This window comes from Odocoileus virginianus, chromosome 18, assembly GCF_023699985.2.
Source record: "Odocoileus virginianus isolate 20LAN1187 ecotype Illinois chromosome 18, Ovbor_1.2, whole genome shotgun sequence".
Classification (NCBI taxonomy): domain Eukaryota; kingdom Metazoa; phylum Chordata; class Mammalia; order Artiodactyla; family Cervidae; genus Odocoileus; species Odocoileus virginianus.
Window position 1 is genome coordinate 4,420,427 of NC_069691.1, and position 14,327 is coordinate 4,434,753.

Consider the following 14,327-nt stretch of genomic DNA (forward strand, 5'->3'; position numbering starts at 1 on the left):
GAGTCTAAGTTTGCTTTTGAGAGTGTCTTGTACATATTAATGCCATCCACTTAGTAAGCTGAGATAAAAATTGGGAACTGCTGTATTAGAATGAGAGCTCCTTCATAGAAAGTTCCCTGACTCACCAGTGCCTATATTAACCATGCTGCCCAGCATGACAATATGTACTTAATAATAATATGTGAAATAGAGTAAAGAAACTGAAGAAAATTGGAAGTCCAAAGTAAATAAAATATATCAGAGTTAGGTGTGGGAGAGGGGGAAAAAAAGAAAATCCTAATTTCCTGATGGGGTTTGAGTGAGTTATTTATGTGATTTGTATAACAGAGTCACAAGACTTTTTAATAATAAACAATAGACATGCATTTCTTGCATGTCTGGGGTCAGCCGGGGTTTTGGCTAGGTGGCTCTGCTGATCTTGGCTGGGCTTGTTCATGGGTCTGAGGTCAGACGAGCTGGCCGTCAGCTAGTCCGTCTGACCTCACTGAGACAACCAGGGCTAGAGCTGCTCTGTTTCCCTTCTTCCGTCAGGCTAGTGCAGACACGTTTCCATGGTGATAGCAAGGGGCAAGAGAAGTCACGTGGCAACACACAAGGACTTCGGAGGCACAGACTTGAAGTTGGCCTGCTACCACTTCCGCACCATTCCTGGCTAAGAAGGCATGAGACCAGCGCACCACTCAAGAAACAGAGAACGGGACGCTATCTTTTTAATAAGGAACCACAAATTCACGTGAGAAGGCGTGGGTATTGGGACTGTGAAGTGCTGGGGTCATCACTGCATCTGACTACAGAATCTGAGAAGACAACCCACGCAGGAGCACTGCTGCTTAGGATTGAGGACTTTTTTGTTCAGTGAAGTCTCACACTTCCAAAACTCTTCTGTTATTAAATCTGGTGTTGGAAATGTTCCTTAGTTGTTCCAGGATACAAATGCTCTGCACAGATTCTATCCCATAGCAGTAAAAGGCAGCCATTCTTTTACATTAGACTTTATATCTGCAAGGGTTATACTAGCAAACATTGTGATGAGAAGGGGACATGACTCCTGGAACCTGTCCATTTTCCAAGCATGGGTCTCTGTACATGAATACTCCTGCCTCTGACAATGAACCTCAACTAGAGCTCCGTAACCATTTCAGGTTCATTGTTCCTCTTAAGGGCTCCTGGGGGAATCAGAGAAATAAATCAGGACATATAAGTTAGTCCCTCCAGCAGCTCTTAGGTAGCAAATATGTGTAACAGTGGAAATGAGCCTGATTGCTCTCCATTTATTTCTGCAGCTACCAGTTTCCTCTCTTGCTTGCTGTAAAGTTTAAAACAACATCAATTTTTAAGGACTTAAAGTGCTTTTCTATTTAAAATCAAACAAGACAAGCATCATTTTCATTCTGGGACTGTGCTTTGCTTCTTGAAGTGCAGTGAATATATAGACACCCACTGAAAAATAATAATAATAAAATAGCTAAGTGATGGAAATGAGTAATTGCTTGGCAGCGAGTCTGCCGGGAGAGCACTGACACTGCACGGCACATATTTCATGAATAATGAGAGGAGTCTCAGAGCTGTGCAATCACTGCCTATTGGGTCAGAAATTTCACATTAGTGGGTTCATCAGAGCAGATCAGTGTCATAAAGACACTCTTTCCCGAGGTAAACACACCTTTCCTTCACTGAACTGTCATCTCTCGGTTGCACAGTGGATGCAGCTGAGACCTGAGAGGAGGGGCATAAGTGGATTAGGAGTAGTTTATATCCATATCATTCTAAATTCTATCTGCTTATTTGGATAGAAAGGATGTTTTTTAACAGAGATGAGCTAGTAAGTCTGTGGATAACAAAGGGCTTAATAAAGCAGAGAGAGATAGAGTAAACAGTGCACACCTACTTCTATGAAATGTTGCTTAACGGTGATTGAAACTCAGATGATTTTAAAGCTGTGAGAGGGACTTTAGACCTTTTGTTCTAGGACTACCTTGGTGTGGTGGTCACTAAGTGCTTTTCACCAATTGTTCCCATTATTTCTGGTCCATCGTAGGTTTTTACTTCCTGCCTTTTTGCAGCTAGGCGTAGTCATATGACTTGAGTTGATGAGATTGTGCTCAATGAATTGTGAACAGAAGTGATGTGGTCTTTTCTGGATGAAGGTTTAAGGGCCAGTGTACAAGCTGCCGTGTTTCTTCTGCCCATGCACCGGGGCTAGGGTGCAGAGGGGGCTACAGAAGGAGATTGCTACTCAACGAGCTTAGGTCCTGGAGAAAGAACAGCAGAGAGCCCTGCTCCCAGATAACCTCTGATGCGTCTGCAACATGACTGGAAAATAAATGTTGTGAGCCAGAAAGACTGTGGATTTTTGTTACCACAGCACACTTGAGCCTATCCCGACTGATACACTGAGTACTTTCTTCCCTTTTGCTCAAAGTATCCTAGATGTGGCATCATGGTTAAGAACACTATTTTACAGTCAGATACACTTAGATTTGAAAGATAGTTTGAAGTGACTATCAGTCCATGTAAGATAGAAACCAAGGTAGTTTTGTTAGGATTAAATAAGATAATACATTTAAGATCTTAGGTGTAGTACCAACCATCATCAACAAATGCTTGTTAGTTAAGACAAAGGCAGTTGTGCTAAACCAGGAAGCAAACTTTCCCCTTAGAAATAAATGATATTCTTTACCTACAAGTACACACCTTCCAAAATCTACAAAACTCTATGTTTCCTTCTTTCATCCTTACTGGAACCATAGAATATTGGGGTAAAGAGTACCTTAGTTATAATTTCATCCAAACTCTTGAGAAACCAAGTCCAGAGAGGTGAGGGATTTATCCTGAGCCGTATACCTACTTAGTGGAAGAGGCAGAATTAGGACTAGAGCCCCCACATAATTTACCATCCAGATAGGACACTTTTGAAAGTGAAGGGAGAAAATTGTTAGCAACTGTGCCAGAAGAACAGGTGGAAACTTGGACTTTCCCAGGCAAACCAGAACATATGGTCACCCTCGTTAGGATTTACTCTCCCAGACTCTCTGCCTGGTGTCACCTTCCTTCCCAGCAGATGTCTTAATCCTACTGGTGTAAGAAACTCTTCATCATTCTCCATCTAAGGATGTAGGGAAGGAAGGGACAAAAAACAGCTTTCCATTTTGACATTCTCTGTAAATCTTTACTACCCCCCCCACCCCCTGCTTTCTTTAGCTTAGTGTCTTTACTGTCAAGTTTAACTGCTTATAATACTTCAGTAACTGACTTGCTTTAAGTGGTAATGGCTACTGATTACACTAATGGGCCTGCATTTGACAAAAGGTTCCATTGCATGGCAGAGCCCAGAGGTGATTTCCTGGAAAAGCAACAACAGCAACAAATAGATACTTTCAGATAACAAGCAACATAGAGGAGAATATAGCCAAAATGGGGACAAAAATGATCAGTGGAACTTCTCCAGAGATGACATACTTATTCATTTTCAGACACATTTCTAAAGGAGACTGACTCTCCCCCTGTCAGCGTACAGAAGAGGAATTATATTTTTGAAGGTGTTTGAAATTAACCCACGAGAAAAATCAAAGGTCCAGAAAACATATCCTGGTGTTCCCTTCAAGTTCCAACCCAACAGTGAAAATAAGTCTTGTAGAAGAGAAAGGCCATGTGAGTAGTTGAGGTGCTGGGACCCTTCTCCGTTCCTGAGCAAAGGTGCTCCTCCGACCCCCTTGTGTGTGGATAGGCTGGGTACTTCTGGCTAGTCAGTCTGTTGTGTCCCTTTCTAAAATCGGAGCGGCCTGTGCTATGAGGAAGCCTCAGGAGAAAGTGTTGGTAAAGCATGGCCTTTTGGACCGTTCCCTATCAAAACTATGAGCACAAACGCAAATATATTGGATAACAAAGTAAGGATGGCAGAGGAGATGTACCTTGGGCACAAGTCTGCTGTGGCTTGACCACATCCCTGAGGCACCTTCACATCACACTGGCTGTGCTTGCCCTGTGGCTTCCATCTGCTGAATCATGATGCAAGGTTGCATGTGAAGACTTCAGGTGCTGAACTTCCGGCTGCGATGTGCTTTTCCTCATTATTTGGAGTCTGGAGACGTGGTAGTGAGCACCCCCATGAAGCCCCATGGCCTGCTATCTTCCTTCCTCTCCAGTCTTAGGCTTTGCAACCCGGACTCACCACCCTTTAGCCACGTCACCCTCATGCTCCTCACACAGACCAAGCTTGGTCAGACTTCCAGGGCCTTTGTATCCTTCTGTCTGCCTGGGATACTCTTATGGTTGGCTATACTTCACCATTTAAAATTCAGGGACTTCCCTTGACTATGGTATCAATGGCATCAGTGGTAAAGAACTTGCCTGCCAACGCAGGAGACATAAGAGATGCAGGTTCGATCCCTGGACCAGGAAGATCCTCTGGAGGAGGGCAATGGCAACCCACTCCGGTATTCTTGCCTGGAGAAACCCATGGACAGAGGGGCCTGGCAGGCTACATACAGTCCATGGGGCTACAGAGTCGGACAGTACTGAAGCAACTTACCACACAGGCACACGTGGTATCAATGTCAGTTAGAAACATATTTCCAGAGGAGTTTCTGGAATCTAATAGGTCCTCAATAAATATTTCTTGAAAATATGAGTTAATGAATAAATGAATGAATGTATTCCATATTGATTCTGGAATCAAATGACCAAGGAATTTATTCTTTAAGACCATCTGAGACCTGATGGGAGACTTCTTCCTCTCGCATGCTATTTCTAAGGGTTCTATACAAGATGCACTAGAACCAAAGGTATTCAGAATGCTCAAGAAAGAGAATGACCCAGATGGATAGAAATTCAGATGATCCAGACTTTCTATTGTATCCAATTTAGGGTCATCCCTGCTGTGTTTGCATTGTCCTTCCCAGCTCTGCTCACTTCTCTATCTTCTCTAGTCTCATGCTCTGCCTGCTCTCAGCACTAGAATGATCAAACGTGCCCTAATGTTCACTCTACTTCTTGAAACCAAATGTTTTTGAAAATGCACTTTATCTCTAAGCCAATTAACAAAATTCTTTAAAATGATGTTTTATTACAGCTGATTGACTCTCAGAAAGGTCTACACATAGTCATTCTATTTTTATGCCCAGAGGCTTTTCTGTGCTTATCTTTTAGGAACAAGACATCACATTTTCTCCTACCTTATGACTAAAGTCAAAAAGTCCCAGCCCAGTAAAACTCAAATTGGGTTGAATCAGAATGATTAAATAAGTTTTGAATGATGTATTCATTTCAACAAAAGTGTTTTTTAGCTCAATGAGTTCTAAATCAAGTTCAAATTCAGGAGATGTGTGACTGCATTCCAAGGAATGACAATCTTTGTCTCCCATGCCATTATTTATTTGAGAATGGGAAGAGAAAATCACTGATGGAGTTACTCAGTTATCATGCTTCAGGTCATTCACTCCATCTTAGGAAAAGTCTGTGACATCAAGTTGTACAAAGTTTATGGGTAACAGAACCAGAGAGAGTAACTTTGTAAAGGATATGCGATGATTTACAGGAGGACCTAAATTTTCTTGACTCCATTATATTATTCCAGTTCTCCCTCTCTTTATTCTCTCTTTTTCTCTTTCTCTCCCTCACCCCAACTAGTCTAGTCTATAAGGTCCTCGAATGCATAGATAAGCCCTTTATTTTGCCTTGCTTTTAATTCACACATATTGAAAGGAACCATAGATGGATTAAGTGCAGACTATCAGATCAATTAGGTGAATATATTGGATCTCTTCTGTTTGTTCCTACAGATTCAATCTATGCCCCAGGTAGCTGATCTTTACATCAATAGACCTCTTGCCTGGCATTCAGTTGGGGTCAGTAAAAGGGAGTCCCTGGCAGGGATTAGAGGGCAGGAGCATGAAAACACTTGTTCTGTGCTCCCAACATGCCAGGACACCTCGGTTGGCCAGGACCTTCCACAGAAGGCTTTGTCTGGCAGTAAATCTCTTGTCCTAAGCAGCTGGCTTTCTCCTCCTGCCCCTAAAGGTCTAGAGGGTTCCCGGCTGATACTGGTCTGGGGCATGTCACTATCCCTAGGTGGTTTGCTAACCCCTGCCAGCACCTATGGAAATGGCCTCTTTATTTAACTCTCCTTGGATTATTAAATTTGCCTGTACAACTTGTTTCCTGCCATGTCTCTGGTCAAAAAACAGATGGATAGATGAAGGAAGCCAATATATGTCTCCAGTAGAAAGTGGGCATTGGTTAGTACAAGCCTTTGGCCAGGACTTCTCCATGCAGAGTTGTTTCTCCAACCTCACAGTAACTATCTGAATCAGACATTACTGGGTCCATTTTACAGATGGGACCTGTGTCCCAGAGAGGTCATGTAGTATGGTCGGGATTGCACAGCTGGTAGATAGAGATGGTCATGAGGTCCCCCCAAATCCTATCTGACCCCAAAGCTGTTAACAGTGATTGCATGTGGAGAGCAAATAATTCCTCACAGATACAGAGAAAGTAGGAATGAGGGCAAGAGTAAGTCCCCAAGGAATGGGACTTCCCTGGTGGTCCAGTGGCTAAGACTCTGTACTCCCAATGCAGGGGGCCTGGGTTCGATCCCTGGTCAGGGAACTAGATCTCACATGCCACAACTAAAAGTTTGCATGCTGCAACTAAGTTTAAGGATCCTGCATGCTGCAATTAAAAAAGATCCCATGTGCTTCAACTAAGATGGGGGGAGGGGTAGGTAGTCAAATAAATAAATACTTTAGAACTACCTAAGGAATGAGGGCTGTGTGGGAGAGGCTGACCTATGTGTTCTTCTGGAATCCACCAGCAAGGTGAAGAAATGAAGGCCGAGGCCTCTTTCACCAACAACAGTAATGGGTGGATAAGAGCCGGGCCATCCTGGCCACTAAACTTCTCATGACAATCGGGTGTCTTTGCGAAGTTTCCCACTGGCTCTTGGCCTCAACCCTACCAGTCACCTCCTGAGGAGGCAAATCTTCCTCTGCGTTTCCACCCCCCTCTCCTCGATGCCTGCACAATCTGGGACAGAAGTGTAGCGCCTCTGCCTCCATTTAATGCTGGGGATCAGTGTCTCTGCGCCTCCCCCTCCCTGTGAGTACAGAGCTCCGCGCAGCCTGAAATTCCCAGCTCTGATGGAGAGCTCTGAATTATTCATCAACCCAATAATGGCAGGTGATGAGATCTTTTCCCGATATGTCCCTGTCAGTAGGTGTTTATTAATCTGTTTCACCAGCCGCCCTGCTCTGACTGCGGGGCCTGAAGAACCCCACGCGCTGCCTGACACGTATCGGCAGAGACAGCACTTTAAAGACTCCCTTTTGCCTGGGAGGTCATCTGAAGGTTATTAGGAACAAATTATTTCTTCATTTCCGCTGACTGAGTAGATAGCCTTAATGATCTGTCACCTAGCAATAGCCTGCCTGTTCAAACATAAAGAATGGCAGGCTGATGGGCTTATAACTAGAATCAGTTCATTTTAGCTATTCTCTTGTCAAGCATGTTTCCAAGATACATATAGTATTTACATATTCATGAGCCTCAGCCGACACTGATGCCGTGAGGGGGCCTGTCTGATAATGTGATACAAGTTTGTACTGTGTCCTCAGGCACTTAAAGTCTATTAAGTGAATAAAGTCTACCCAGGGCCTCTCTTCTTGGAGGGTTCTCCATTTGAAACACTGGGATGCTATCCCAATTTCAAGCACTCATCTCCCTCTCCTTCTCCCTTTCCCTGCCCCCCAGCATCCATCAGAATCTGCCCTCCCTACCGCTTACTGAGAGGAAGCTCTGCTTTAAAGAAAGGGAACAGGCCACGGGGAGTTTTCCCTCCTCCCAGCAGAGCAAACCCATCCATGAGATCTTTGCTTTCACATTCCTTTAGGCTTTGTGTAGGTAAGTCAAATGACATTGTATAAAGCAAAGTGAAGCGGCAGCGGGCTTTGCAAATTTTGGACTCTGACAGCACTTTCGAGTCTCCTTGGGCTACTTGTAGCTAATTATTATTTCATGCCTTTGACTTCGCTGGCCTATGGTCTTGTCTCTGTCTGTCTAGTTGAGGATGGTGCCGGAGGCATAAATCTTGCTATGCAACTAAATCACCTGGGGAGGACCTGAAATTTGTCATCTGGAGAGAGAGTCTTATTATCCCATCTCCAATCTCCCATTTTCTATGCTACTCAAAACAATCTTCCTATCCCTACTGTTGATTTTTAAAAGAAAAAATGTAAAAGAATATAATTAGTACATATGTTGTTAGTATGTATTAGTATGTGCATTGTTATGCCAGTTTGGACATCTCTCCGCTAAATAAATATTCTATGTATCTATTTATCTTTCATCCATTCACTTGGCAGCCTGTGGCTGTGCTATGAAACTCTAGAAGGCCTAGAATATCTGAGTCCAGTTTGGCTTTGTACCATTTTTCTTAGGGGCCGGGTTCCATCTTCATGAACACTTACATGCCAAAGAAAGTAAATTGCTTTTTAAAGTACTACTGAGTTGTCCTTGAGTATAGGATACCTTAGTTACTTACACAGAATAAGTACAAAAAAAATAATAACATCTCATATAGGAATTGTTGGGGAGATTTCAGAGACTGCTCACTTCCTTTAAGAGTCAGTTTCTCTACATGTGAAATGGGGATAATAACTTGAATCCTTTTTCCTACTTATAAAGTCGTTATGAGGATTAATGAGATAATAAGTTGGTGAACCTATTGGGAATCCCTTGAGGAGTATTAAAATTGACTCAAGGCATAATTGTTTGGCAGATAAATAATTAACCCATTAACCTAACTATGTGCCATTCATTCAGAAATTTTGTCAAGCACTTTGATTTATTTTTCACAGGAGCTTTAGGGCTGTTCCTGTATGGGCATGGACTCCAGGAGGTTGAGGGACCATAAAATCACATGAAAGCCCAAGGTAACCAATGAGGGATTGCTCTAGCAGAAAAGAGTGGGATCCTAGGAACACCTGGGTCTCCCCTTCTGCCGTGACAGAAACTCCAGTTTTAAGAAAGTAAGCTTAAAAAAATCTAGGCCTTCGGAGTCTAATATGGCAACCACTAGCCCCAAGTGGCAATTTACATGTACATTTAATGAAAAGAAAGTAAGATTAAACAAATTTAGTTTCTTAGAGTAGCCACACTTCGAGGGCTTGCTACCTACATGTGGCTAATTGCTACTGCGCTGGACAGAGCAAATATGTAACATTTCCATCATCGCAGAGGGTTCTACTGGACGGCACTAGACTAGGTTACTCTCAAACTCGAGTGTGCATAAGAATGACTCAAGGAGCTTCTTAAAATTTGTATTTCTGAGACTCTCAGAAATCCTGATTCTGTAGGTGTGAGGAGAATCATGGAAATCAGAATATTTACAAAGTTCTCCAAATAATTCTGGTGTTGATGGTTGATGACAAAATCTGGATTTCCCAATGCTATTCAAAGTGTGTTCCATAGACTGGCAGTATTTGCATCACCTGAGAGTTTGTTTAAAAGGCAAATTGAAGAATTGAGTATAGGGCTCAGAGAGAACCACTAATCTAGACAGTAGAACAATGCAACTGTAGCCTGAACATTGCTGAAATTTAAATATAAATATTCACAGTCTACGATGACTACATTGGGATTTACTTATAGTTACATCCTATAGGAGATCAGTCCTGGGTGTTCATTGGAAAGACTGACATTGAAGCTGAAACTCCAATACTTTGGCCACCTGAAGTGAAGAGCTGACTCATTGGGAAAGACCCTGATGCTGGGAAAGATAGAGGGCAGGAGGAGAAGGGGATGACAGAGGATGAGATGGTTGGATGGCATCACTGACTCAATGGACACGGGTTTGCGTGGACTCTGGGAGTTGGTGATGAACAGGGAGGCCTGGCATGCTGTGGTTCATGGGTCGCAAAGAGTCAGACAGGACTGAACAATTGAACTGAACATGGAATCCACTTATATAAAATTCATTCATCCATCCATCCATCCATCCATCCATCCATCCATCCATCCTTCCATCCTTTCACTCATTCACAGCTTTTAGGATATCTATTATGTGGTAGTCACTTATGATGAAAATTGGGAATTTTCAGCAAAGAACAAAATTTTCATAATCTTTCAGGTTAGCTTAATTGTTTCTAACTCAATTTTTATTATTTTCCTTCAATTTTTGGCAGGATGGAGTATAAATTTAAAGCACTTTCTAAACTAGAGGCTGGTTCATTGCACTGAGCAGCCCTCCAATTGTTTGCATAGCACAGATCAACAGGTGGTTTTGTTTAGGTTCACACAGATATTAAAGGTTAAATAATGCTAGAAGTCAATTTTCCAAACCTAGGCCAGTACCAGCAGTGTTTAGGGGCAAAAATGAGTAATGAAATTTTCTAACTAATTCATAGTCAAATGTTCTAGTGCTTACTTTAGTGGCTTTAGTTACTGAATATTTTCAATACCAATTGGTATAAAACAAAGTTTTATCACAGCATTGATAATAACCCTGATATATATGAATTTCACATTCCATTTTTTCCTTAAAATACGTTTTAAATAATTTTGTTTTTAATTTTTTTTATCACGGAAAACTCTAAACACAGAGAAGTAGGAGAAATATTATAATAAACTCCCATGTACCACCCCCTAGATTTAATAATTCTTTCAATTTATGGCTGATCTTTGTACTTCTCTCTACTTACATCCAATTCCCTTCTCCATATTATTTTGAAGAAAATGTCAAGTACCTTTAATCTTTTGATAGTTCCATATATCTCTAAAACATAAAGACTTTAACACATACACACACAACCATAATACCATTATGATCACAGTAAAAAATAAAAATTTGTAATGTTATCAAATATTCAGTTTTCCAATTTCCACATCCTCCAATAATGTATTTTTTTTTCACTTGTTCTGAATTAATATAAAGTCAATATGTTGCTATCAAGTGATATTTCTTAGTCTCTTTCAATAAACTAATAATCTATCTCTTTTTGTTCTCATATTTATTTATCAAATAAATTGGTCTGGATGTCCTATAACTTTTTACATTCTGAGTTCTGCTGACTGCATATTGTTGGTATCATTTAGCATGTTCCTCTATCCTCTATATTTCCTGTAAATAGGTAGTTGGATCTAGAGGCATAATCATATCCAGTTGGGTTTTTTTTTTTTGGCAAGACCACTTCATAGGTGATGTTGAATTATTTCATCAGAAAGTACATGATGTCACTTCATGGTATTAATAGTTATTGACACTTCATGCTGAGATCCATTAATTAATTTGGGTTTTTAAGTTGGTGATACCCTAACTTTATTATTCCTTACTCATGTACTAGCTGGGATGCTTTTATACAGAGAAGTTTTCACTTATCTACTATTTAACCGGTATAACTTCATTTAGGAAGGATAAGAAAAATGCTTCATTTTTCTCTTTTTATCAGTTGGCAAATAATAAGTTGGTTCACTAGCAATTAGTTATTTTCCACTTCCTTCCTTCCCCTCCCTTCCCTCCTTCCTCTCTCTCTCCTTTCTTTCAACTCACTGATTGCAACATTTTTAATACATTTCATTTCATTGCAGTTACTGTCTTTACTGATTTTCAAATTGCCCCATCTTTGCTCAGTAGGAGCTTCCTCAGGTTGGTTCCCACGTCCTTTTGACACAGTGCTCCTTGGGCATTTTGTATATTTCTAGGATTATTTTGTATATTTTCAGGCTTATTTTGTATATTTCCTGCTCTGAACATGGAGTTAGAGGTTTATACACATTTCTCAGATGTGACTTTTTTCTTTCATGAAAAATTTTATTTGGAGTAAAAAATTTCAGGAGGTCCATTGCTAAAGAGTGGCTCAGTATTTATAGGTCTTTCCAGGAAGCAGAACTAGCAAGTATATTACCTAAAGATGAAATATATCTTGAGTTTATGCTAATTTTTTTCCAATTCCAATTCAATACTATCGGGTTTCTGTGTTGCTAGCTTCTTTATTATTACACATATTGTGAATTGTACCAAAATCCCTCCTACTTTCAACTGTTGGTATTAAATTAGCTAGCTTTAACTTCCAGGGGGGTATCTGTGAGTTAGGCTTAAGATCTTGCGTTCTTAAGTCTGTCAGCACCCTAACTTCCTTGGGTTTCCTCCCATATAGGTGCTGATGTTATGCTGATTTTGTAGATGATATGACGCTCCTTTCTCCCTACCTGTTCATATTAGGGGTTCAGGGGGATACTTTATCACCTAGCTTTGTTTTAGTTTCAGTCAGGGTTTTTGCTTGACATCCTAATTCCTGTCTTCAATGAGAACACTGATGAAATTCACAAACTGCACTCTCATCTTCCTCTTTAAGTGTATTTTAAGTTTTATGCTATGCTGTAAAAGATGAATTGTTTTCAAATGTATTTTAATAGAATTCCTGTTTGTAGCTTCAGGTTCCAAAGATTTAAAGGAAAAAGAGAACTAAGTTTCCTCAGGTGATAGTTCAGTTCAATTGCTCAGTTGTGTCCAACTCTGCGACCCCAAGGACTGAAGCACACCAGGCCTCCTTGTCCAACACCAACTCCTGGAGTTTACCCAAACTCATGTCCATTGAGTTGGTGATGCCATCCAGCCATCTCATCCTCTGTTGTCCCCTTCTTCTCCAGCCTTCAATCTTTCTCAGCATCAGGGTCTCTTCAAATGAGTCACTTCTTCATATCAGGTGGCCAAGGTATTGGAGTTTCAGCTTCAACATCAGTCCTTCCAATGAGGGCTGACTTCCTTGAGGATGGACAGCTTTGGATCTCCTTGCAGTCCAAGGGACTCTCAAGAGTCTTCTCCAACACCACAGTTCAAAAGCATCAATTTTTTGGCGTTCAGCTTTCTTTATAGTCCAACTCTCACATCCATACATGACCACTGGAAAAACCATAGCCTTGACTAGACGGACCTTTGTTGACAAATTAATGTCTCTGCTTTTTAATATGCTGTCTAGGTTGGTCATAAGTTTCCTTCCAAGGAGTAAGCATCTTTTAATTTCATGGCTGCAGTCACCATCTGCAGTGATTTTGGAGCCCCCAAAAAATAAAGTCAGCCACTGTTTCCCCATCTATTTCCCATGAAGTGATGGGACCAGATGCCATGATCTTTGTTCTCTGAATGTTGAGCTTTAAGCCAGCTTTTTCACTCTCTTTCACTTTCATTAAGAAGCTCTTTAGTTCTTTGCTTTCTGCCACAAGGGTGGTGTCATCTGCATATATGAGATTTTTTATATTTCTCCCGGCAATCTTGATTCCAGCTTGTGCTTCCTCCAGCCCAGCCTTTCTCATGATGTACTCTGCACATAAGTTAAATAAGCAGGGTGACAATATACAGCCTTGACGTACTCCTTTTCCTATTTGAAATCAGTCTGTTGTTCCATGTCCAGTTCTCACTGTTGCTTCCTGATCTGAATACAGATTTCTCAAGAAGCAGGTCGGGTGGTCTGGTATTCCCATCTCTTTCAGAATTTTCCAATTTGTTGTGATCCACACAGTCAAAGCCTTTGGCATAGTCAACAAAGCAGAAATAGATGTTTTTCTGGAACTCTCTTGCTTTTTCTATGATCCAATGGATGTGGCAGGGATGTTTAATAAATGGGTCACTCTCATCTTTGTGAGTAACTGGAGACTGCATAGAGAAACTCAGCTGAAATGACTATGTTTAACACTGTGTAACAAAAATCCATTTTTATAAAAATTTAGTATTTCAATGAGAAGGAAAATGGAGGGAGATACCACAAAATACTTTTCTTTTCAAAAAAACAATTCTGAATAGTTGAAAGGCAAGATAACAGAAAAAGGATAAAGGAGAACCAACTAATATCTATCTTTGAAAAATAACCAATTTTAGTAAAATATTTTGTGCACATTTCCTCCAAGTATCCATTTGTGAAGACCAGAAATAATTTAAAAGTCCAGGCCTAAAAATAGATAATATTATAGCAAATAATCCAGAGCTTGCTAAAACTAATTTAACCATTAGAGAGGTTTCTAGAGAATACTTTAGTCTCTAGTATTAACTTGGGTATTTTCATCTTTACAACACAAAAACTATAAAATATTTTAGAATAAAATTAGAAACTTGCACTGTTTATTTACCACCTATTATCTTGTGCTTCAATAACTTTTGTATCAATATACATTCACATAGCATAAAATTCACCATTTTAAGTGTATAACTGAGTGTATTCATATCTATATTTACAAGGAGGCAAAGCCATCACAACTATCTCATTTCAGAACATTTTCATTATCCTCCCCCTCAAAAACCCCAGACCTGTTAGTAGTCACTCCCCATTCCTTATCCTCAT

General features: G+C 40.6%; 1 long non-coding RNA gene and 1 other non-coding gene across 5 annotated transcripts in view; both read left to right on the forward strand.

Annotated features, from left to right (window-relative positions):
• LOC110143777 (uncharacterized) overlaps positions 1 to 14,327 on the forward strand; it is a 527,857-nt gene that overhangs the window by 417,363 nt on the left and 96,167 nt on the right. The window contains exon 6 of one of the 4 annotated variants that reach the window (XR_011492757.1): positions 532 to 7,158. The exons of the other annotated variants lie outside the window; for them this stretch is intronic. This is a non-coding gene — a long non-coding RNA (uncharacterized lncRNA). Of the gene's footprint in view, positions 1 to 531; positions 7,159 to 14,327 lie in introns of those variants that run through there. 4 annotated transcript variants of the gene reach the window in all.
• On the forward strand, positions 6,534 to 6,606 carry TRNAG-CCC (transfer RNA glycine (anticodon CCC)). The gene has a single exon. It is a non-coding gene; the product is annotated as a tRNA-Gly (tRNA).